The sequence below is a fragment of the Bufo gargarizans genome, chromosome 2 (genome assembly GCF_014858855.1).
Source record: "Bufo gargarizans isolate SCDJY-AF-19 chromosome 2, ASM1485885v1, whole genome shotgun sequence".
NCBI lineage: Eukaryota > Metazoa > Chordata > Amphibia > Anura > Bufonidae > Bufo > Bufo gargarizans.
Genome location: NC_058081.1, coordinates 570,741,585 through 570,766,613, shown reverse-complemented (window position 1 = coordinate 570,766,613; position 25,029 = coordinate 570,741,585). Strand labels below are relative to the sequence as shown.

The 25,029-nt window shown below is 43.3% G+C and overlaps 1 protein-coding gene across 1 annotated transcript in view; it reads right to left on the bottom strand.

Moving 5' to 3' along the window:
* BRSK1 (BR serine/threonine kinase 1) overlaps window positions 1–25,029 on the bottom strand; it is a 343,661-nt gene that overhangs the window by 116,402 nt on the left and 202,230 nt on the right. The window lies entirely within an intron of this gene.

The window sequence follows — 25,029 nt, the reverse complement described above, 5'->3', positions numbered from 1 at the left end:
ATGGCCACTGCTGCAGCACAGTTACACGGTGGCCGGCCGGAAGCTGCAGCGCATGTGTGCTTCTACTACGGTCCTGGCCACCAGAGAAGCCATTGCTTATTCCTATAAGGTACAAGCACGGCCACCACTGATGGATTGCAGGATGGTCGTAATCTCTGGATATGAGCAGTGTATAATGTGATAGAAAAATGAATCCAGACAGTAAAGGAAGCAATATGGATAATAACAATACATTAGTAACTGTCTTGTATTAACTTTCTCTACATGATAAATGTAGCTGGCCAGCTAAGACCTGTCCTAGGTTGCTAACATAGCTTATATGTTTATACAGCTAGACCTGCCAATAACCTTAATACAGTTCCTATGTTTGTGTGCTAAAGACAAAAGCAGAGTTATTTACAGTGACTTCATGTTTGGATGTCATGTAATAGTTATATTTTGTGTCTAGAGAAGCAGAAAAAGATAATGTGCCTTTAAGATTCATTATATAATGTAAGGAAAGCTCAATGACACAGCAGAAACAACAGAAAGCATAGAGTTAAACTGTTGTTGCTGGGCAGGAGTCTTGATAAATCATAGACAGCCTCACACACAGCAAGAGTTTTGACCAGTCACACCCAGCCTCACACACAGCCTGTGTGGGAAATACCCCTAGCAGGAGCTGCTAGAAATCATTACACCAGGGGACAGGAGCTGAACAGACTCAGTCCACTAAGAGCTGTGTTTTATGGAAGCAGAGAGGCCAAAATGGGTATTTAAAATAGTTATATAATGTTCCTACTGTTAATATAGTGATTAGAACTGTGTACTGAACCAGTTATATATGTGTTTACTTACAGTTCCACCAATTGAAAACAACAAAGTTCACAACTGCAACCATTCAAATTCCATATTGCAATCCAAATTACATACAACCATACCAGATAATACTCAACCAATCTGCAAATAGTTACTGCTAACTGCATACTGCAAATTGCGACCACATTCAGCAAGTAGAACTGTTAGTTAGACCTCAGATATACCTCTCAGAGCGATTATAAAGTGCTTAAATAACTTAAAGTGAGATTACAGATACTGAAGAGAGAAATATATCCACCCTTTTATGTTGAATAACAAGATTGAACAGTTCAACCACCATCTTATGCATACCGCCATTTTGTGATACTTTATTCAACATGTGTTTTGTACATGGACTATCTGCTGCGGAGGCAGCAGTGTTATATATGAAGAAAAGTTGAAGTTAATAAAGGAGTTATTTGAAGCATTTGGTGTGCTCTTTAAACCTACTGTTTCCATAGAACGGAGCTAGAGGAATTATAGAGTAACAGACAGTCTGGTTAGACTAAAAGTCAGATACATCAGAATTCTTCTAATGCCACAGCGCAAAAGGCACTTCATAGTGCTGCGCCTGCCACAATAAATGCCATTTACTGACGTGAGACAATCCCTTTAAGTAAATGGGAAAAAGCGGCAATACTAAGAACAGCCACTATGAAAAGTGTGACATTGTGAAGTACGGATCAATGTAAATGATGATCAATCTGCAGTGCTCACACAAGCACCACAGCCCTTTCTAACAACTGATCAGCGAGTGTACCAAGGAGGCCATTCGTTTTTAAAACTTCGATAACCATTCATTGGAGGACCACTCTTCTTCCTGTCACTTTGGAGGATCACTGTGTTTGTAGAACTACTTAGTGATAGGACATTGTACAGGTATCCAATGTTATGGTAGTATCTCCAACTCTTATTAACCCCAATGTCATGAAAGTAAAAATCAAACAAATACCACAAACCACTCTTCCATATGATGTACCATATGAAACACGTAAAGGGAAGTTGCCACCATGATTCTGGACTAATATCAGCAGTAATACAGATGACCATTTTCCTACTGTCCCCATTCCCACAGCTGTCAGTGAAATACACAGTCCAGACTGCGGCGCCATGCTAACACAATAGAGAGGATGCCTGCGCATGCACAGCAGTCCTGACAATGTATGTGAGCACAGCTTTAAACGCTAACGGTGGGGGGTAGTTGTAAAATAAAAAAATACTGATCTGGACTCCTTATCTGTAATGCTACACTTGTATTAGTGCAGGAAGTCCTGGATCGTGGTGACAGATTTCTTTTAATCACATACGCATTACTAGAGGAGAGACACAATGTTCTCATATTAAGCTATGGAAAAAAACAAGATGGCTTCATGTATAAAGTCTTAGAAAACCAATTGCCCTTATTTCCTATAGTCCGTACATAAAGGTCCCTTTACACGCCACCATTTTTCAAACCACTGATCACAGAGCAACCATTATGATAGAAACTCCTCCTCATCACCTTTTTTATGTGTCTAGTGACAACTCTTGTAAGGGCTGTGCGCTAGACTACAGTACCCTGCATAAATGGAAATGTCGCCACGAGGGGTATTTATATTTACCTTCATGCTGGCGCTTATTCTTACAAATGGTCCTTTCTTGCCTATAGCAACCAGAATATACTGCATATTTTGAGTGAAGTTCAGTACGGGCCACAAGACCACTTGGGGCTCATGTGCATACATGGCGGTATTATGGCTCTGTACAAACTTGTGGGTTCATTTATCAAACTGATGTAAAGTAGAACTGGCTTAGTTGCCCATAGCAACCAATCAGATTCCACCTTTTATTCTCCAAAGGAGCTGGGAAAATTCAAAGGTGGAATCTGATTGGTTGCTATGGGCAACTAAGCCAGTTCTACTTTACACCAGTTTGATAAATGACCCCATTTGAGTTTAGTGCAGTACATATTACTGCAGTACACAATCTGAAGCCCATACAAAATCCATAGCGTGCCTCTGAATTTATACAGAGGCATAGAGATTGAACACACAATGGAGCCTTTGTATTTGGGGTCTGTAGGGCCTCGATGCACTGCCATACAGGCTCCGTTCCTTGCCATGTGCATGAATCATTTCTATGATGCATGGGACATAGCAGAGTTCTGTACCATGTCAGCATCCATGTGCTTGACTGAAGTTACATTTCAAGTATTTTTATAAAACCTCTTTAGGGACCATTCACACATCCATATTTCTGGCTCTGGATTAGGATCCATTTATTTCAAAGGAGCCGCAAAAAATGCAGACAGGACACCGTGGGCTGTCCGCATCCGTAGTTCCTTTCCGAGGACCTGCAAAAAAGATAGAGCATGTCCTATGCGGACAAGAATAGGCATTTCTATCATAGGGCTGGTCATGCGCGGTCCACAAAATGCGGAACACACACCGCCGGTATCAGTGTTTTGCGGATCCGCAATTTGCACACCACAAAATAACTTATGGACGTTTGAATGGACTCTAAAGGGCTGCCAGCATCTGTATCTGTATCTGGAATACAGTAGAGATGCAGTATCCCTATTCCCATAGAACATATTATAGGGAGGACTCATTATTTACTGCACCCATTTGCCAAAAGCTACGATTTTGAAGAACTGCTTTAATAAACACCTAATATTCACAGTAAACTTAATATTCAGCCACATTTGTAAGCGTTGCGACTCGGAGCTCTTGTAAGTGAGAGCTAATATTCTTGGGAGGTTTTTAACTTTTTCTAGTATAAAATCAGCTTAGCTACAGTATTTTTCTATTTAAAAGCTTTAATAAGATAAAACATATTTATGTGCATTAATGACCCTGAATGATTAAGAAGCTTAAAGGGCTTCACAGGAGTCTACTTCATTATATGGCGGAATATGGTAATTATCTCTTAGAATGAAGTGAAGACATGTATCATTTATGATCCACACATTAGTCATTGTGAAGGGATGCTCAAACTATTGTACTGACCTCATTAAATAGAAGAACCCTTTTGACCCAACACCTTTTGGAGAGAGTTGATATGGAGGACGCTGGTGATAATGGTTCATGTTTCTAATGCGTGGGGGTAAAAAAAATAATCTTACTGTCCTTTATCATAAAGACTTTTTAATTAAGAAAGAGAAGTAAGGTGGGTGGTTATCAAGGATTCACACTACCTAAATAGCACAATCTGACCTAATAATTTGAAGGCTAACGATGAAGATGTTTTCATGCTCATTATAAAAGAAAAAAAATCACTATAGATGCAGTTCGGTCCATCTCAATGTATTCTGAGAAAGCTACTTGGTAAATCCACATAATAGGATTTTACCCAAAACAGCAACCAAATATGCTAAAATACAGTGGTGGTTAACTTTCCACATAATGTTGAGGGGGTCAACTATGATTACAAGAAAAGTCAGTTTTTTTATTACAGAAACAGCGTCAGTCATTTCGGTCAGCTGCGTCTGGTACTACAGGTTAGTCCCATTCACTTTAATTGGGCTAAGAAGCAATATCAGACAAACCCCATGAAGTCCAGCTGCCTATTCTACAGTTTTGAACCAGAGGAAGGCCAAAAATCCAATTGCCTTACAGGAGAAAACTTCTTAGGTTGTGTTGACAACTGGTAGCGGCCTAAGTTTCACATAGTAAAACTAAAACTGTCCTGAAAACAATTTTGTAGGAACTATGCTCACCATAAAGATGGCCCATGCTCCCCAATTGCCAGTAATAATAAAAAGATTCCTTAAGGCCCTCATATACATTAGAGTATTGTTGGCTCACCCCACTAGTTTCGGCAGGACCAGCTGACAATCTGCGTATTGGAAACTCCTGAGTTTCTCCCAACAGAAGATGTTGGTGGAAAGAAGGACCCAGAAAACTGAATGTTTTTACTTGATCCTTTTGTTCCACCAGGAGATAAGCCATTGCCAGAGATGTCTGGCAGTAACTTTCTCTCCTCTCTCCATTGAAAACACATACACGCTTGACTGAACCTATAAGTTGATTTAGTTTATGTCTTAACCTATGCCCCTATCTGTGGGCCATGTCACTTTCCAGCCATGCTTCCTTGTCAGATGAGTCAACAAAACTGTCTAAAACACTTCAATATCTGGTGCAATGCATAAACATGGGTTTTGCCAGTTTTTGATTAGTAAATCTTCATCTTCTATGTCTATGAAGGGGACCTGAAGATTGTATCAGAAAAATAAATCTCCAACCGCTGTAAAGATTTATATTAAGAAATTAACATAGAACTTTGGACCTAAAAACAACATGAGGATAAATGGTGGTGGAAGGGGTGGTAATACCATTAATGAAATGTACAGAACAGTCATCCTCTTCCCACATACTGGATTTAGTTCTACAACTGACTCATATAACCCCTTAAAGGGGTTATGTAATTTTTTTTAATGAGGGGCATGAGAGTTCTAGCAGTAAGGCTGCTGTCTCCACTCCTTCCAGTTCACCATTCACTAGTCTTAACAGTGAAGCATCTGCTGAGCCTCTGCTCAGTCTTCAATTAGAAACGTATCCCCTATCCTGAGGATTGGGTATAAGTTCCAAGGGGTCTTCTTATAATAAAATATTGATGACCTACCCATCTGGATAGATCATCAATATCTTATTGTTGGGGGTCCATTGTGCAAATGCCAGTCAACTGCTTTAAGGGACCATAGCACTTGGACGAGCACTTCTGCTTCTTCAGAGTATATTAAGCACAGGAGCATACGATGTATAGCACAAAGACCACTAGATATGATGTTACAGGCCGAGGAAGAGGCCACAGTGCTGTCCTCGGCATGGCCTAAGAATAGGTCATCAATATTTTTAAGTCTTAGAGAACCCCATTAAAACTTAGGACAACCCCTTTTGGGGGCATGTCCCCTGAAATGTTGCATATGATGAGGACACGCTGAAGACCTCGGGTTTTCTGTGATTGCTGTGCTGGATGTAACTTATGTATTTTGGATAATAAAAGGAACTATTGTTATAGTCAAGATACTGTAACATGAGTAGTATTCTTTTGCTTACTGTGATATTGTAATGACTGTAGGTAAGGACAGACAGTGAGCCCTAAGGCTAGTATCAAGCCCACTTTTCCTACCTACTTGCAGTACAAGCCCTAGATAGCTGGATCGCAACTGGTTGACGGTCCCTACGCGATATAAGTGCAGAGACGGACTACAAGCAAAAACAGACAAACACAATACAGAGTAATATGTTAATGGGTCAAAACCAGTCGGGTTGCGCAGTACCTAGCAAAAAACAAAGAGTGGTTAGAAGACAAGCCAAGATCAGAACCAGATGGACTATGCAGTACCAATTGAGAAACAAAAAGTGGTCAGAAGACAAGCTGGGGTCAGAAGCAAGAGCAATCCAAATAAGCACAGGAGCAAGAACCAGGAACACAACTAGTGAGTCAGAGACTATCACTGGCACTGGTGTATGGCCAGAAGGGACTTAAATAAAGCGTTGAGTCCCTGGAATAGAACCTGATAGATCCATGACTCTGCGCTCCATTAGTCAGAAACACTAGCAATCAGCCCACTGCTAATCTCTCCCAGCAGACACCCGCTGCAGGGAGAAACAGAGCATTGCATCTGGTTGCTAAGGATACGGTCACATCACCAGGGGGCGTAGCTCAGCAGCGCGTTTATCTCCCTATGTGGGCGTGCCAAGGAGCCCGGACAGGTAAGATTGTTACAGAGTTGGCTTACAATCTGCTCTGCTGTAAGTTGTGCCCTGTAATGCATTAACTATTTAGTGACATTGCCCAACTCCCTGAGATGTAATAACTACACATGGTAAGCTTACCACATCACTTAGATGCTAAAATGCTCACAGAAATTATTTTCAAACTAAGCCAAAAATGTATTAAAAGAGCTGTTTACTGAGCAAGAATACTGACGGAGTTGTCAGATGTTATTGTGACAACTCCAGCAATGCTTTCGACATGTTAAGATGCTCTCACACTATAGCCTGTGTCCTCATTATAGAGGTATCCCTTTACACTGTATTACCTGCTCACCCTCATTACAGAGCTCTCAGTTCAGAGAACTCTCATTATAAGGCTTTCATGTCGGTCCTTTACTCAATAACACTCTTGTTACCCAGTTCTGGAGAAGTCTTTGACTTTCAGCATCTTGTTAGATTTTGCTCTTAAATGATCCGCTAGAGCTCAGTATATTTCATACTTCTCCTAAAGCTCTTGACTTGTGCACGAGGTTCATTATCAGAGTTCGATACACCCTTAATAACCGCCTCTGAGTGCCTCAGGATAACATTTTAATGCATTATAGATTCATTTGTCGAAATTCAGTATGTCAGTGATCAGCTGTTACTAGCCGACCCAGCACTTTATCCGTTTGTTCTCTTGTAAACCATGGGTCATATTAACGACACATACAATTTAGATGGGAATCGTTTTTTCACAAGAACTAAGAGAGTATTATAGGTTTTAAAGAGTAACTAAACTTTAAAAAAAAAAATTTATGTCCCGAATGCCCCCCCAATTTTTTTTTAATATACTTTATTAATTGATTTTGACTTTTTACTTTAAAAATGTCCACCTAAAGCCTGATTTCCAGCGCGCTTAAAATCCACAATTCTTGCACATCGCTGAGTTCTCAGAGGTTTACAGACTCTGCATTGTATCAGAGAACGATGTATGGGCAGGAACACACATTGCTGCTCCTGCCTGTGCCCCCTGAAGTTAGCCCAATGTTGGCATAGCACATCAGCGGGACACCACCACTCCTACATTCCTATTGCTAGCCTGTTTGTCACCAATGACATCACCACTAGCAAAGTGTCATTTTGTTATATGCAAAAGCTGTGTACTGCGCCTGGTTCACTAGCAGGTGGCAGTGTATTTGGCAGAGTACCTTTAGATAGAAAGGGAGAGGTTGCAGAAAGCTGTATAGGGAATTGAGAGATAGAAGGAGCCTAAACAACATGGCGCAGTGAGGGGGCATTCTCCCCTCCTGCAGCAGGAACCGGGGAAGCAGCTTGTAAAGCACCATGGCTCCAGGCAGTTCATAGACTGAGTGTTACGAGGGGGTCAACAGCCAAAGATACCCCTCGCAAAGATACAAGAAGCTCTAGAAAGTCCAGTAACCAGACTGCAGTTAGAGATTAGCACAGCAGAGAGAGATAAAGCTAAGTATTCAACTTACCTGCCAGTTTACCCTTACCCTGCTTGAACCAAGAGAAAGATCAAGTATTGTTCGAATGACACAAGTTTATTCAAGTAAAAACCGTTAAACTTCACCAAGTCTGGACTCTACTTATTGCACCAACTACAACTCCTTTGTTGCTATGGAGCCTGTACAGCGGCGGCAGCAGGAAGCACACAGAGTCATAGCAACCAATGACACCGTGCGCTCCTGCACTCTGAAGAAATCCAGGCCGGTATCACACGGACCGTGTTCCACGGACGTGTGAATGCAGCCTTAGGCTGGCTTTACACGGGCGTTGCGAGAAAAGGTGCGGGTGCGTTGCAGGAACATGCAAGATTTTTCCGCGTGAGTGCAAAAATTGTAATGCGTTTTGCACGCGTGTGAGAAAATCGGCATGTTCGGTACCCAAACCCGAACTTCTTCACAAAAGTTCGGACTTGGGATCGGTGTTCTGTAGATTGCATTATTTTCTCTTATAACATGGTTATAAGGGAAAATAATAGCATTCTGAATACAGAATGCATAGTATAATAGTGCTGGAGGGGTTAAAAAATTTTTTTATTTTTTTTTATTTTTTTTTAACTCACCTTAATCCACTTGCTCGCGTAGCCGGCATCTCTTCTATCTCTTTCTTTACTGATTGCAGTCAAAAGACCTGTGGTGACGTCACTCCGGTCATCACATGGTCCGTCACATGATCTTTTACCATGGTGATGGATCATGTGATGACCAGAGTGACATCACCACAGATCCTTTGACTGCAATCAGCAAAGAAAGAGGCAGAAAAGATGCTGGCTGCGCGAGCAAGTGGATTTAGGTGAGTTAAATTATTATTATTTTTTTTTAACCCCTCCAGCGCTATTGTACTATGCATTCTGTATTCAGAATGCTATTATTTTCCCTTATAACCATGTTATAAGGGAAAATAATAAAATTATCGGGTCTCCATCCCAATCATCTCCTAGCAACCGTGCGTGAAAATCACACCGCATCCACACTTGCTTGCGGATGCTTGCGATTTTCACGCAGCCCCATTCACTTCTATGGGGCCTGCGTTGCATGGAAAACGCACAATATAGAACATGCTGCGATTTTCACGCAACGCACAAGTGATGAGTGAAAATCACCGCTCATGTGAACAGCCCCATAGATATGAATGGGTCCAGATTCAGTGCAGGTGCAATGCGTTCAACTCACACATTGCACCCACACGGAATACTTGCCCGTGTGAAAGGGGCCTTAGGCTCCATTCACACGTCCGCAATTTCGTTCTGCATTTTGTGGAACGGAATTGTGGACCTATTCATTTCTATGGGGCAGCACGATGTGCTGCCAGGATCCGGAATTGCGGATCCACACTTCCGGGTCCGCAATTCCGATCCCGAAAAATACAGAACATGTCCTATTCTTGTCCGCAAAGTGCCGGCGATGTGCGGTCTGCAAAATGCGGAACACACATCGCTGATGTCCATGTTTTGCGGATCCACACACACGGACGTGTGAATGGACCCTTACATAAAAGAAAATCTGTAAAGCAATTCCACTTCCAAAGAGGTTCTGCATCATCTGAATATATTACGATGATCACTCACATTATAAAGGCAAACATTTGTCAGTGTGGGTTTCATGGTGGCCTGAGTCATTAAAATAACGTCGGTTTTCACTCCCGCCAACCCGGAATGTCCAGAGACTTGCAATTTGTGCATAAATAATTGCGTTAAGACTGTGGCAGCCGACCATGATTGATTCTCTGGCTCAGTGTAATACTTGTACAAGCGAGTAAATATTTATGGCAAATCTAACAACATGAATGGTTTGGAGTATATATCTAGTAAACATGTATAAAACATGATGTAATGAGAACTATATATCGTAACTGCGCTCATTGGTTAGATAATCAAGGCATAAGATTAATGATGGAAATCAAATATATGAAGCAACACATACAAGACATTCGCAAGATAAAATAATTTGAAAGCATATTTTCTTACAGCTCTGCATTGTGCTGTTCCTCTGTTATTCCTCTTATAAGTCCATGAATAAATTGACAAAAGGACATTACCTATGACATTTGCCTTGTCATTCACTCTATTTATTCTTACACAGTCAGGGACACCCACAACAGGTAACACCCAGTTGTCAATGTATTTATAAATTTCTATGACGAATAGTAGAGGAATGGTACAGCACAGAAGTATAAGAAAAGATGTTCCAAAATGTATTATTCATACTGTTTGAGACAGGCGCCTCATTTCTCTGGATGAAAGACACTGTCAGACTATGCTATATGCTGCTTTTACAGGTCTCCACCACTTTTCCCAGCAGTGATATAACATAGGACTAAAACAGCTAAAGAATCAATGGGGAAATGTCTAAAGGACTACACATCACTGTAAGCTATAGATACTGGGGTAGATCGCACCCTATAGTAGCACCCATTACAGCAAAATGCCAGTCTCACACAGCTACAAGTGCTGCCTCTCTATTTAAAGTCTAGGGCCTGATGGAGACACCCCGGGACAGAGAAAAAAAAGGGGACTCAGGACCCCTGTTGTAATGATCCTGGGGAACCCATCAGTAGAGGTCCCAGGGACTGTACATTGAACACCTATCCTGTCAAGCTATTATAAATGTTCAAACTGGGAAAATCCCATTCATATATTTTAGATTTGTAAGAAATCAGATAGCCATACTGATGGCTAGAGATGGCCTTGCGGTTCGCACGGCGGTCGTTTCGTGGCGAACTTTGCTCGCTATATTCTTTTACATTACGCCGAACTTTGACCCATGACACATCCATCAGGTGGGACAGGACAGCCAGTTAAAACGTTTCAGCACATGGACACCCTATAACAGAACCCGATCTGGCAGCCATTTTACATTCAGTGTTTTGGCAGTGTAGGGAGAGGTTGCTGTGTGGAGCAGGAACAGGCTGTTAGGGACACCAAACACTAGCTAATAGGGCCGCAAAGGTCCTTATTAGGACTGGTCTAGGTGTGCTATCGATAGGTGTGATCAGTGGCTTTGCCAGGGGGGGGACCCCCTACATCACGTTGTGCCCCCCCCCCCAACTAAAATGCCCCCCCCCCCACTGAGCAGCTGCAGCCGGGCACAACAGGGAGATGAGCGCTTCCATTGCGCTCATCTCCATAGTCATCTGCCTGTGCTGCGGGAGGGGAGGGAGAGGCGTGTCCCTTCCTCTTCCTCTGATAGGCTGCAGGCACTAGGTCGGCAGCCTATCAGAGGCCGGCACAGGCGGCGCGATTACGTCATCTCGTCGCCTGAGCCATACAGTGCGGGACACAGGCCGGAAGAGGCCTGCATCGCATCGCTGACATGGAGGTAAGTATAAGTGTTTTCTGTGTTTATTTACAACAGTTTTACAGGCACATTAGGGGGGCTCTTGTTACTGGCACATGATGGGGGGGGGGGCTTATTACTGGCACATGATGGGGGCTGCAGAAATAAGCACTCGCTCGGTAACAACTAATAGGCAGTGCCTGTAGGCTGTAGCCTGGCCCTGTTACCGAAGCTAGCCGAGTGGTGTAAGGTTAAGGTACTAGTACTGAAATCTGAGTGTTTTTTTTTATTTTTTTAAACCACAGACAGCAGGTCTTTTCTTCCCTGTTGCGGTTTTAGGTATTGGGTAAAGTATCTCAGCATTTCTAAGCATACTTGTGTAAATGTATCATTGTTATAGCTGCCCCCTACTTTTGTCCTGGCCCCCAGTGTGCCCCCCCCCAAAATTTTAAAGCTAGAGATGCCGCTGGGTGTGATATACTGAGGGGTGTGATATACTTATAATATACTTTCTAACATAGAAAGTATATAGTGCATTTGTATTCTGCAGAAGTTGTGTGGGGTTCTGCTGTGATACCGCAGCTATATAGAGGGACAAGAGCTATTGGAACAACTATTTGCAATGGGTGTGATATACCTGATTGAGGGGTGTGATATACAGTCTTCCACAAAATACTGATTGAGGGCTGCGATATACCTGTTGCCCCAAATAAACAGGGTGGTGTGATATAACTGTTGTGGCAAAAAAAAAAATTGAGCGGTATGATATACCTGCTTCCCCAAAATACTGATTAATGGGTTTGATATACCTGCCTCCACAAAATACTGATTGAGGGCTGCGATATACCTGCTTCCACAAATACTACTCTTCTCTAGGGACTTAGGCACAGGGTCATTTTGAAAATGACAGGCAGAGGAAGAGGCAGGCCATTCCGCATGGGTGGTAGGGGCCTGGCAGGTGCACCAGGCCGAAGCCTAAGGGGGAAGTTGGAGAAGGCGCGTGCGATTACTTCAAAGGGTGCACAAGAGTTGGTTGAGTGACTCACTCACCTTTCCGCACCCTCATCCTCTGTATCTGCACTGTCCTCACTCTCTGCTGTGTGCATCCCCAAATACACCACCACCACCATAGCCCCTCCACTCGAGTCATAGGAATTATTTTCCTATCCATTCCCAAGACCTTACTGATGCGCAGCCATTCTTGAAATCGGCTGAGGAAGAGGTGGTAGCAACGGCCGCCACCCAGCGGTCTGAAGACAGTACCCAGATCAGCCCAAGGAGGGTGGTCCCCGCTGTTGCTGCCTACTCCGAGATATCAAATGTCAGTGGTGGTGAAGGTGACGATGATGACATGTTGATAGACGTCATGTGGGTTCCAGAAGAGGAGGGGAGTTCAGAGTGAGAGATGGAGCAGCAGAGAGGGAGGAGAACGAGCAGAAGCAGGCAGAGCACCCAGGGCACAGGAGGCAAAAAGCAGACTGCAAATGTATCTGGAGCGCGCCATCCACCATGCATGGTCATTACTGGTGCTCGCAGGATCCCGACACAAGGCTCCGTAGTGTGGGCTTTTTTTAACATGTCAGCTGCTGACAATAGTGTTGCCATCTGCAGCCTGTGCTGTCAAAGCATAAGTCATGGTAAGCCCAACATTTACCTAGGGACGGCCAAAATACATCTGACCACAGACACGTGGTCTAGCAAACACAGGCAGGGAAGGTACATAACTTTTACTCAGTAAACAGTAGATGCGGGAACCGCGCTATGTATTGGTGGTTTATGAAAGTCGTTAGAACAAGAACCCGTAAAAGATGGGGAACTGAGTTCACATCCAGCTTTCGGAAGTAACAGTCACAGGTACGTCATTCACATACAGGAAAGCTGCTATACACCTCCAGCCGGTCATCAGATCCCGCCTTGAGCAACCGACCGCTGACTCCAACACTGGGTCAAAGATACCTTCACAAAAAGGAGAGATGGTGCAGTACCCTCAATATTCAAAGGTAACAAAGGTTTTATTGTACTCACAAATTCCAAAATATTCACATGCACATAAGAATGCCCGACCCGGGTTTCGCGGTTAGGCACCGCAGCCCCTAAAGAAGCTAACTGGGAAACCCGGGTTGGGCATTCTTATGTGCATGTGAATATTTTGGAATTATGAAACTGGTCAGCAGTCGCAGCCAGGGTGCCATCAGTGACATCGTACCTTACGCCTTCTTTCTGGAGCGTGCATTATGTTGTGTCATTGATCAAGCCGTTGAGGAGCAGGAAGATGAGGAAGTCGCAATGCTGAATGAATTCCCAGGGGGGCTACTCCATCTGAGACAAGTCAGCAGGGGTCTGAAGAGGAGTTAGAGGAGGATGGTGGCTGGGAGGAGGAGGAGCAAGAAGAGCAGGCTTTTAGGGGAACTTTAAAATTTTGGGGCATCCCTGATATCTGTGGCTGGGGGGAGGAGACCAAGGACGACATTCTCCTGGGCGGTGAGCCGGAGTCAGGGCGCTCCACCGCTTCCAATTTAGTGAAAATGAGGGGCCTTCATGCTCCAGTGTTTAAAGATGGACCCTCGTATAAAAAGCATAAAGGGCAAGGACCAGTACTGGGTGACAACGTACTTAGACCCCCAGTACAAACAAAAAATGGTGGACATGTTACCAGCATCACAGAGGGCTGGCAGAATTTAGCATTTCCAGGCTTTGCTGCAAGAGATGCTGCATTCTGCTGTTGCGGGCGCTGGCAGAGGAATTTACACCCACAGCGTACCAATCATACCGCGCCTGCAAGAAGAGAGCGGTTTGAAGATGTGTTGGTCAACTCGAATATGAGATCATTCTTGCAGCCAACCCATCGACAGCCGCCCTCCTGATCCAGCCTCAGGGGGCGCCTAGACCGACAGGTGTCCGACTACATTGTGTTAACGGCCGCTGTGGACGCTCTGAGAAGCAAGGAACCCCTGGACTACTGGGTGTGCAGGCTTGACCTGTGGCCAGAGCTGGCACAATTTGCCATGGAACTCTTGGCTTGCCCCTCGTCGAGTGTCCTGTCCGAAAGGACGTTCAGGACGATAAGCGCACTCGCCTAAGTGTAAACTACCTCGCATTTCTAAAAATGAATGAGGCATAGATCTCGGAAGAATTCAACACCTGTGACGACCACGTGTAATTGAATTTCCTCATGCCAGCCCACACATATCCGCCACCACCCAAAACAAAGAATGGTTCTTGACTTATGTATATACAGCGGCATAAAAGGCCTTTTCTGTCAGGTGAATGCATAATTTTTGGGGCCTGTACTCGCCTACAGTAACATTTTTATCCAATGACCTCCTAATGTACCTCCAGCCACATAATCACAAGTTCTTTTCTGTCAGATGAATGCCTAATTTTGGGGGCCTGTACTGGCCTACAGTAAAATTTGTATCCAGTGACCGCCTAATGTACCTCCAGCCACATCATCACAAGTTATTTTCTGTCAGGTGAATGCCCAATTTTTGGGGCCTGTACTGGTCGACAGTAAAATCTTCAGCCAGTGACTGCCTAATGTACCTCCAGCCACATCATCACAAGTTTTTTTCTGTCAGATAAATGCCTAATTTTGGGGGCCTGTACTGGCCTACAGTAAAATTTGTATCCAGTGACCGCCTAATGTACCTCTAGCCACATAATCACTTGTTCTTTTATGTCAGGTGAAAGCCTAATTTTTGGGGCCTGTACTAGCCTACAGTAAAATCTGTATCCAGTGACCGCCTAATATACCTCCAGCCACATAATCACTTGTTCTTTTCTGTCATGTGAATGCCTAATTTTTGGGGCCTGTACTCCAGTGGCCTACAGTAAAAAATATTATCCAGTGACCACCTAATGTACCTCCAGCCACATAATCACAAGTTCTATCAGGTGAATGCCTAATTTTTGGGGCCTGTACTCCCGTGGCCTAAAATAAAAATTTTCTAGGCTCCAGCAGGGCACATTTTTGAGTTTCCCTTTAAGACTCATAAAAATGGCCCCTGATTGGCTTCCGGTTCCGGCGCACGCATGAACGGTCGCCTGTAGTGAGAGCTCCGGACTGCGCTACCCGAACCCCTAGGAGCAGCCGACAATCTAGGGGAAAATAACCCCCACGGACGCACCTGCTGAGCCTTTTAGCGCTCTATGGAGAAATTCCTTCAGAAAGGCGGCTCCCGGCCGACGACATCGCCGCTCCAGCTCCAGCAAGAGACGCCGAGATAGAGCAGCTAGATGGCGGCGGCAGCAGGTAAACAGCAGAGGCAGACGAGATCAGCCTCCCAGCCCACACAGTCCAGCCTTGAATCTACGGAGGCGCAGACTAATGGGGGAGAAACGCAATCGAGCCAGAGCCCGGACTTCAAAACTGCTGGCCCCAGATATAAAATCCACATTAGAGGCTACTGTGTCCACGACACTGCTGCAGATTCAGCAGGAGGTCTCCCAGCACACGACTCAAATAACAGAGCTGGAACATACAATCTTACTAGTGGAGGAAGAGCTGGAGAAAACCCAGATGCAAACTAAAGAAATACTCCGCAGCAACCAAGCTCTGAAAGAGAAGCTGGATGACTTGGAAAACCGCTCTAGGCGAAACAATTTGCGGATTGTGGGGCTCCCGGAATCAACCTCACCGAATCAATTGATACAGATCTGCGCGACTGAAATCCCACAAACCCTAGGCTTGCAAGCAGCGTTTACGGTAGAGAGGGCCCACAGGTTAGGCCCAAAATGACCTCAAGGCCAGGAGTTGGTCACAGATAGGCCCAGAAACACCATCGTAAAATATCTGAACTACGCTGCAAAAGAGTCGATACTCACCCTATATCGGAGTCCGCAGAGTCTCATTGTATTTTTTTATGAGGCCACAAAAAAACTTAGATCTATGTACACTGCTTTTCTAAATTGCCCGACGGAATCCAATAAACTGCAGTGGGTAATGGCCAAACATGCCTATGATTATGAACTAGAATGGGCAACAAAGTGGTTTTTGGAGATTGTAAAAAAGCTGACCTTTTTCAACATGGCAAAAAAGTTGGGAGGCTACTCTCCAACCTCACTAAGCCTTATGCTACACGACCGCCTACTCATCCCCTAAAAGATGAGAGTGGCGGCCTCTTTAACAGGCCATAATACATAGTCAAAATAATGGGATGGTATTATCAATCCCTTTACACCCGGGACCCCTTTGTGAGAAACAGGGCAGACGAGCTTTTGAACAAGGTATCCTTACCAATGGTGTCGGAAGAAGCCCGAGCAGCTCTGAATTCAGAAATTACTGAAAAAGAGCTGAAAACAACAATTAAATCTCTCGTGAATGGTAAGGCCCCAGGACTGGACAGGCTAGCCTCTATAGTACCAGACATCATAGGAGATCACCAAGTAGGTTTTATGAAGAGGAGGTAAGGGATAACGAATATACGTAAGGTCCTTACGGTACAAGACGGAATACGAGGGAGGCGTCCAGAGGACAACCCGGCTCTTCTGGCGCTAGACGCAGAAAAGGCCTTCGATAATGTCAGTTGGGAGTGGCTTGAAATGGTCCTAGATGCTACAGGCTTTACAGGAGAATTTCGCAATTGTTTGAAGGCCCTTTATTTCAGACCCCAAGCAAAAATCTATATACCTGGCTACTTATCTAGTACAATAGCTCTAGAGAGAGGCACAAGACTCTGCTTTTCAATTTAGCCCTGGAGCCCCTTGTCTTGTACCTGAAGCATTCGGACCTATATAAGGGCATTGTGGTGGGGAAGGAGGAAATCAGAGTAACATGTTTCGCAGACGATCTGTTGCTCTATTTGGGCTCCCCTGAGGTGTTAGATGCCTTGCTTTATTATGGTTCAACAACGGGGTATAAAATAAATGCGGCCAAAAGCCAAATTCTCTTCCTAATTATTAGGTTCAACAACAATACGACGCAGTTGAGGTGAGGAAGGATTATTTGAAATATTTGGGGATCAAGATCGGACGTTCTGCAACAGCTCTATACAAACTAAATTACCCCCCCCCCCCTTTCAGAAAATATTCCATGACCTAAATAAGTGGAAAGAATTGCCACTTTCTTTAAGTGGAAGGGCACACCTGATTAAGATGGCGTGTTTCTCTAAATTACTATATCCTCTTCAGACAATCCCTTTGCTCCTGCGGCACAAAGATGTCAGGAAGATTTACTCAGCGTTCATAGCTTTCCTGTGGAGGAATAAACGACCACGTATATCTTATGAGCAATTAACCTTGCTTAAGTTGGAGGGGGGCCTTCAGCTGCCAAATGTCCGCAATTATAATTTGGCAGCATTGTTCCGTCATGTCAGAGACTGGACATGGGGTACCTCTTTTTTCTCGGCCACATCCCTGGAACAGGAACTGGTACGTCCATGGCAACTGGGGGCGTCATTACACATCAGGCTTAGAGATGTCCCTTATCACATTAAACAAAATGTGGTGATGCGAGATACTATCATGTCTTCGAAAGCCATCAGAAAAATATATAGATTGTCGATTTATATTTCGCCCCAGTTGCCATTGTGGTCTCTGCCTTCCTTTTCTCAGGGAAGAGAGAACAAGATGTTTCAGACATGGAGAGAGAAAGGTATTAACAGATTGCACCACTTGCTGGACGGTCCTGGCCAGGCCCTCCTGACATTGGAAGAGCTTAGAGGCAAATACCAACTCACAGAGGGACTCTTCCTCCCCTACCAACAAGTGAAAGCCTATTGCAAGGGACAGGTGGAGAGAATGGGAGAGACTGAGAGATTGGTATGGTTTGATGATCTTTTAGGCACAGGAACTTCATTTAGTTCTCTTTCTGAACTATATCGCAGAGAATGGGAGAGACTGAGAGATTGGTATGGTTTGATGCTCTTTTGGGCACAGGAACTTCATTTAGTTCTCTTTCTGAACTATATCACAGCATAGCATCATAGCACTCAAATGCTAGGTCTAGTGAATAGCACTTTCAAATCATGGGAAGGGGAATTGGAAGATCTAGATGTACCCACAAAAATGAGAGAAGGATTTGAATATGTTAGGAAGTCGCTTTCCAATGAACAGTGGAGAGAGACGCAATTGCGTATTATGCACAAAACAACATATGCCTTTGATTTGAAATTCAAAGAGGCCCAAGCCCACTACCTAAGACACTGTCCAAAATGTTCACTACCCAAAGTGAATCTCCTCCATTGCCTGCTAACCTGTCCAGATTTACAGCCATTATGATCACGAACGGTACAGTATATACATGAGGTATGGGAGATAGAAGTGAAACTTAACCCGATGCAATGTATTTTTCACTATATCCCAAAAGATCAATCGGACCCACAAGGTCGGGCAGTAGCAGAAAGTGGGATACATGTGTTACTCATGTCTGTCAAAAAATCAATTTTAAGGAAATGGTTGCAACTGTCGTTACCAGAATGGGAGGAAGTCATGGGAACAATGAAGCACGTACTATATATGGAGCGACTAGAGATTGAAAGACACAAAGAAAAGACCATAGGCAAGTTTATTAAAAAATGGGGAAAATTTATTTCAGACGTCTTTTCTGACGATGAGATCCAAGAATTAATTAAGCCGTTCAGACAGAGAAAATGGTATTTAATGTCTCAGCTGAAGGGAACCCTGGGAAAGTTGGGGTTATGATGTCTACATTAAAGAGAGAAAGATGAGGAGATCGTCTCATAGGACCTAGTGACGCAGGAAGGATGTGATTAAATCCTTTTTTACGCAGACAGAATCACCACTAAGTTAATAAAGTTAGAGGGAATTGGAATTTGGGGATGTTCTCTAGGGGGGAGGGAATTGCTCGAAGTTCTAGTTATAAACCTGATAAAAAAAAAAAAGGATCAGGATATCACAATGTATAACTGTAATGCATGAGGTGATGTATCACTTCCCTGTATAATGTCGTTATTCATACCATGTCGGCATTTGAAGTGACTCTCTTTTTGGAACATGCATCCTGATGAATAAAAAATAGATGTTTTTTTTTTTTTAAATGGCCCCTGATTAAAATACATTTTTTTTGTCGGAATTTTTGCCAATGATCCCTCTCTGGTATGTCACTGTTCATGTTGTGGGATTATTTGTGCCATTAAAGTCAATAGGGCCGACCGTGAATGCGCGTTCGCAAACAGTCCCGGACGATGTTCATCCATCACTACTGATGGCAACGTATTTGCAAAAGAAACAAAGAACAAACAATGTAGTTGTCAAACCCTCATGAATCAAGCCCCTGTTCTTAAAGGGTAACTGTCATATAATTTTTTTTATGTAATTGGATTGGTCTACCTAAGCTTACCTTAGTTCCCTAGTTAATACTTTTGTATAGGTATTGAATTACCTAATAATTAAGTGTTCTTGCATGGCAAGACCACTTACTGTTAGCTCACATATATATTCTTATTATTATAGCCAAATTTGACACCCTAACGCCTCCCACAGTTTTTACACTACATAGACAGTAATATACCTAAACGCGCGGATTGTTTCCGATTGGTGTGCTATTACTTTGTAGAACGTTTCGCCGAATGGTTCACGAAATATCAGCGTTTTTGTGGCAAAATTGTTCCCATAGGAATGAATGGCGGAATGTTCAAAACTATAGTGGGAGCTGAAAAATGCTAGAGTGGGGGCTGAAAAATCAGGACATGATTTCTAAACTGCCACCACTCCCTAATTTTTAAGCCCACCTAAGCCATAGTCCTGATAGTTTTCACAATATGACCATTTGTTTGCAACTCACGCCGCCCATTGACATTCATTGAAACTCCACTCTAGCCGATGATGTCTCATCTACACCCCCGGTGCAGGCGCACTGAGGAAGGAGCGGCCGAGCGAGCGTCCTCCTCTCAGTGCGCCTGCGCCGACTGAAGAACGCTAAGGCGCAGGCGCGAGATTTGGAACGCAGACAAGGCCAGCCGAAGGAGCAGAGCGCTCACTGGCCCTGTCAATCAACAAGAGGAGGGGGCATTTTTTTTAAAGGAGGATGCTGCGGCTACCAGCAAGCAACCGCCCTACTTGCTGGTAGCCAGGTAATTAACATATTATAAAAGTGCAGTTTTTTTAAGAAACTAAACCACAGAAAATGTAAGAGCGCTATATATTGAATAATCGCACTATAAGGATTTTAATTAGCCGAAAAATGACTTTTGGGGGGTGACAGAACCCGTTTAAGAGGTGAGATGTGGGCCACAGAAGTTAAATTCAGGAGGACATGTACAATCACTGATTTGAGTTGTGGATAGCTGGTGTGTGGATCTCGGCTGAGTTCCTGGTGCTGCTATAGCCACTTGAAGTTAAGTGTTTTCTTTCCTTTTTGTATTTTGTTTGGGTTATTTTGTGTGTTGCTTCTCCCTGTCATTTGTATTAAGGCCTGAGGAACAGGTTGTCTCAGTCCTGACATTTGTACCCATTAGTACCAGGGTCCTATTAGGACACTAGGTATTCCTGTGTATGAACTCACCTACCTCTGAGGTCTGTTCATGCTGGTAGTTAGTCAGGACTTTAATTAGGGTTTTACTAGGAGGTGTCCATTTCCTTTCCATAGTTTCCAGGCCTTATTCCCTCACCCTTTCCTTCCTATGTTCGGTGTGCTGTTTCCCTCCCACACCCAAACGTCAAACATGACACATCCACAACCTGTACCCTCCTGACATCTCTGACCTGTCTTCCAGATACATCTCCACACATAATCTTCGATTCTCAGAAGACCTCCTTCTTTGTTCTCCTCTTGTCTGTTCCTTGCATAATTATCTACAAGATTTCTCTCATGCATACCCCACACTCTGGACCTCACTACCCCGGAATAAAAGACTCTCCCCAAGATCCAAAACGTCAAAAACAACCTGAAAATTAATCTTTTCAGGAAAGCATACCACCTACAATAAGCAGGCTGATCAGCAGCTTTTATTCTCACCTACTGTGTCCTTCCCCTATCCCTTGCAGGTTGTAAGTTCTCATGGGCAAGGTCCTCTCCCCCTCTGTACCAGTCTGTTCTTGCTTAGGGCATGGCTACACAACATTTTTCACGCGACAAAATGGGTACAACTGCACTGACATATGACATGCTGCAACCGCAACACGACAGTCGCACAAAAATTCAACTTGGATAGATTTTTGTGCGACTGTCTCGTCGCAGTCGCAGCATGTCGCATGTCACAGTGTGACACCATAGACTATCATTCCAAAAATATTGCACGACATTGCTGTGAAAATATGTTGAGTGACAAGTATCAGCGATGACCGCAGCATGCATGGGTTTGCGGAGGGTACGGACACCCTCTCCAATACCATCAGGTCCCCGCGCTGCGGTGACTGGGACCCGATGGCAAGAACGGCAGCCCGATGCCTTACACAGGCATCAATGCTTGCCTTCTACGGAAGCTTATGAGATCCAGCCCCCTGTCTGCATCTCAGGCACTCTGTAAAAGCTGACAGGCAATGCATTACAATACACAAAGTGCCAAAACAGCCTTGTAACCTCACCACTAAAAGTGTAGTATTGAAAGATCAAAAAAAACATACGTACACAAAAATTGTGCCAATAAAAATGTCAACTCTTCCCGCATAAAACGAGCCCCTACACAAGACGACCGGTAGAAAAATGCTTTATTATGTAAAACTTGCTCTATCTTTTTGCGGAAGGGACAGATCGCGGACCCATTCAAGTGACTGCAATTTGCGGTCCACAGCACGGGCGGGCAACTGTCGTGTGAACAAGCCCTATGGCAAAAAGGTGGCTTCAGTCAGGCAGGTCCTGCTCTAAACCTACCTTTGCCGTTCTGCATCTACTGTATATTCAGGAGAGCAGACCCTGCACGTATAGTGTGCTGCTCCTTGTTACCTCTGTGTGCATCAGCAACCAATGAGAGGAGGAGCACTTTAATTAAGGTCGCCTATTAGATAGGTGGGGCAAAAGTGCAAATGAATGCTACTCCCATGATATGATAGTAAATATGCAGATGTGCATGGCTACATTTATAAAGTCACAGAAAATAATGCACCATAATAATAGATTCAAACGTACAGCAGCTTACCATGACATATAGGGTGTTTCTATAAACTGCAGAATCAGGGTAATAGATATTGAGTTTTTTTAGCGGTTAACCTTTGTTGTGTTACAGGAAAAATGGAAAATCAGCAAAAAAATGATTTTTTTCAAAATTTTACCTCCATTTTCCTTTAATTCTTGTGGAACACCTAAATGGTTTATAAAAATCAGTTTTGAATAACTTGCGGGGTGTAGTTTCTAAAATGGGGTAATTTATGGGTGGTTTCTACTATGTTAGCCCCGCAAAGTGACTTCATAACTGAACTGGTCCTTAAAAAAGTGGGTTTTAGAAATTTTCTGAAAAAGTGTTAAGAATTGCTTCTAAAATCCTAAGCCTTCTAACGTCCTAAAAAATAAAATTACATTTTCAAAATGATGCCAACATAAAGTAGACACATGGAAAAGGAAAAACTATTTTATGAGCTATCACAATCTGCCTTAAATGCAGAGAAATAAAAATTTTGAAAATTGCTAATTTTTCCTAATTTTCTGTAAAGTTTGGATTTTTTAAAATAAATGAAAGTAAAACATATTGACTTAAATGTATCACTAACATGAAGTGCAATGTGTTACGAGAAAACATTCTCAGAATGGCTTCGATAAGTAAAAGCACTCATGTCAGATTCGCAAAAATCGGTTTGGGATTTAAGGTGAAAAGTGGCTTGTTACTGAAGGGGTTAATGGCACTTTTATTATTATTAATAATAATAATAATAATAATACTTACTATTATTATTATTGTTACTATTCATAGAAAAGAAAGCTATATGACCCTGTCTGTTCTTTTCTGCACGACAATCCTCATAATCCACCACTAAGCAAGAGAGGATAAGCCCAGCAGAATGTACATTAAAGTGGAAAATCCCTTTAAACAACTCTGTACGTGCTCACTTCCCAATGAAATGCAAGAGAGGCTTTTAGATTCTTCAGGTGGAAGTAACTAAGTCTAGTAAATGGAGGACTATGGAATTTTGGATATAACACGATTTTAGTTCTGACTACAGATTTAGAGTGTAATGCTGGTCAAAAAGTGAAAATGTAATTTTGACAGCGATCATGTTCCATTTTGAACATCCTAAAATTAAACTATAAAGAGCAGTGTCATGTTTTAGCAGGATGTTCCTTCCAGTGGATCCTATAATATATTGAGGACAGGGATGTTTATGGCAACACATAATGTGCTCTGAAGGAAGCAGGTCATAAGAACCCCGTAAGTCACTCCAAAACAGAACTTCAGGAATATCAGACGCTTATACTGCACTGTATACAGTTGAATCAGCAGTTTTCGGCTGTATAGCAGTCATATTACAAAAATATGTTCTTTAGGCATACTGCTGGCTAACAGGACTGTATGGACCTATTACATGTTTACATCAGGAGCGTTTCTCAATGCATATGTTAAGTAAACTGCCCAAATGTAATCCAAGCCTAGACTGGACAGGAAATGAATATTTAGTTTTTCCCCCCGAAAAATCACCCTTTGATACACTAGAAATTGTTGTAAAAATAACTTGGGAGTATTACCATATCATTTATGTCATATTCGTAGAGTACAGTCGTGACCAAAAGTTTTGAGAATGACACAAATATTATTTTTCACAAAGTTTGCTGCTAAACTGCTTTTAGATCTTTGTTTCAGTTGTTTCTGTGATGTAGTGAAATATAATTACACGCACTTCATACGTTTCAAAGGCTTTCATCAACAATTACATGACATTTATGCAAAGAGTCAGTATTTGCAGTGCTGGCCCTTCTTTTTCAGGACGTCTGCAATTTGACTGGGCATGCTCTCAATCAACTTCTGGGCCAATTCCTGACTGATAGCAACCCATTCTTTCATAATCACTTCTTGGAGTTTGTCAGAATTAGTGGGTTTTTGTTTGTCCATCCGCCTCTTGAGGATTGATCACAAGATCTCAATGGGATTAAGATCTGGCGAGTTTCCAGGCCATGGACCCAAAATGTCGACGTTTTGGTCCCCGAGCCACTTAGTTATCACTTTTGCCTTATGGCACGGTGCTCCATCGTGCTGGAAAATGCATTGTTCTTCACCAAACTGTTGTTGGATTGTTGGAAGAAGTTGCTGTTGGAGGGTGTTTGGGTACTATTCTTTATTCATGGCTGTGTTTTTGGGCAAAATTGTGAGTGAGCCCACTCCCTTGGATGAGAAGCAACCCCACACATGAATGGTCTCAGGATGCTTTACTGTTGGCATGACACAGGACTGATGGTAGCGCTCACCTTTTCTTCTCCCGACAAGCCTTTTTCCTGATGCTCCAAACAATCGGAAAGAGGCTTCATCGGAGAATATGACTTTGCCCCAGTCCTCAGCAGTCCATTCACCATATTTTCAGCAGAAGATCAATCTGTCCCTGATGTTTTTTTGGGAGAGAAGTGGCTTCTTTGCTGCCCTTCTTCACACCAGGCCATCTTCCAAAAGTCTTCGCCTCACTGTGCGTGCAGATGTGCTCACACCTGCCTTCTGCCATTCCTAAGCAAGCTCTGCACTGGTGGCTCTCCAATCCAGCAGCTGAATCCTCTTTAGGAGATGATCCTGGTGCTTGCTGGACTTTCCTGGACGCCCTGAAGCCTTCTTAACAAGAATTGAACCTCTTTCCTTGAAGTTCTTGATGATCCTATAAATTGTTGATTGAGGTGC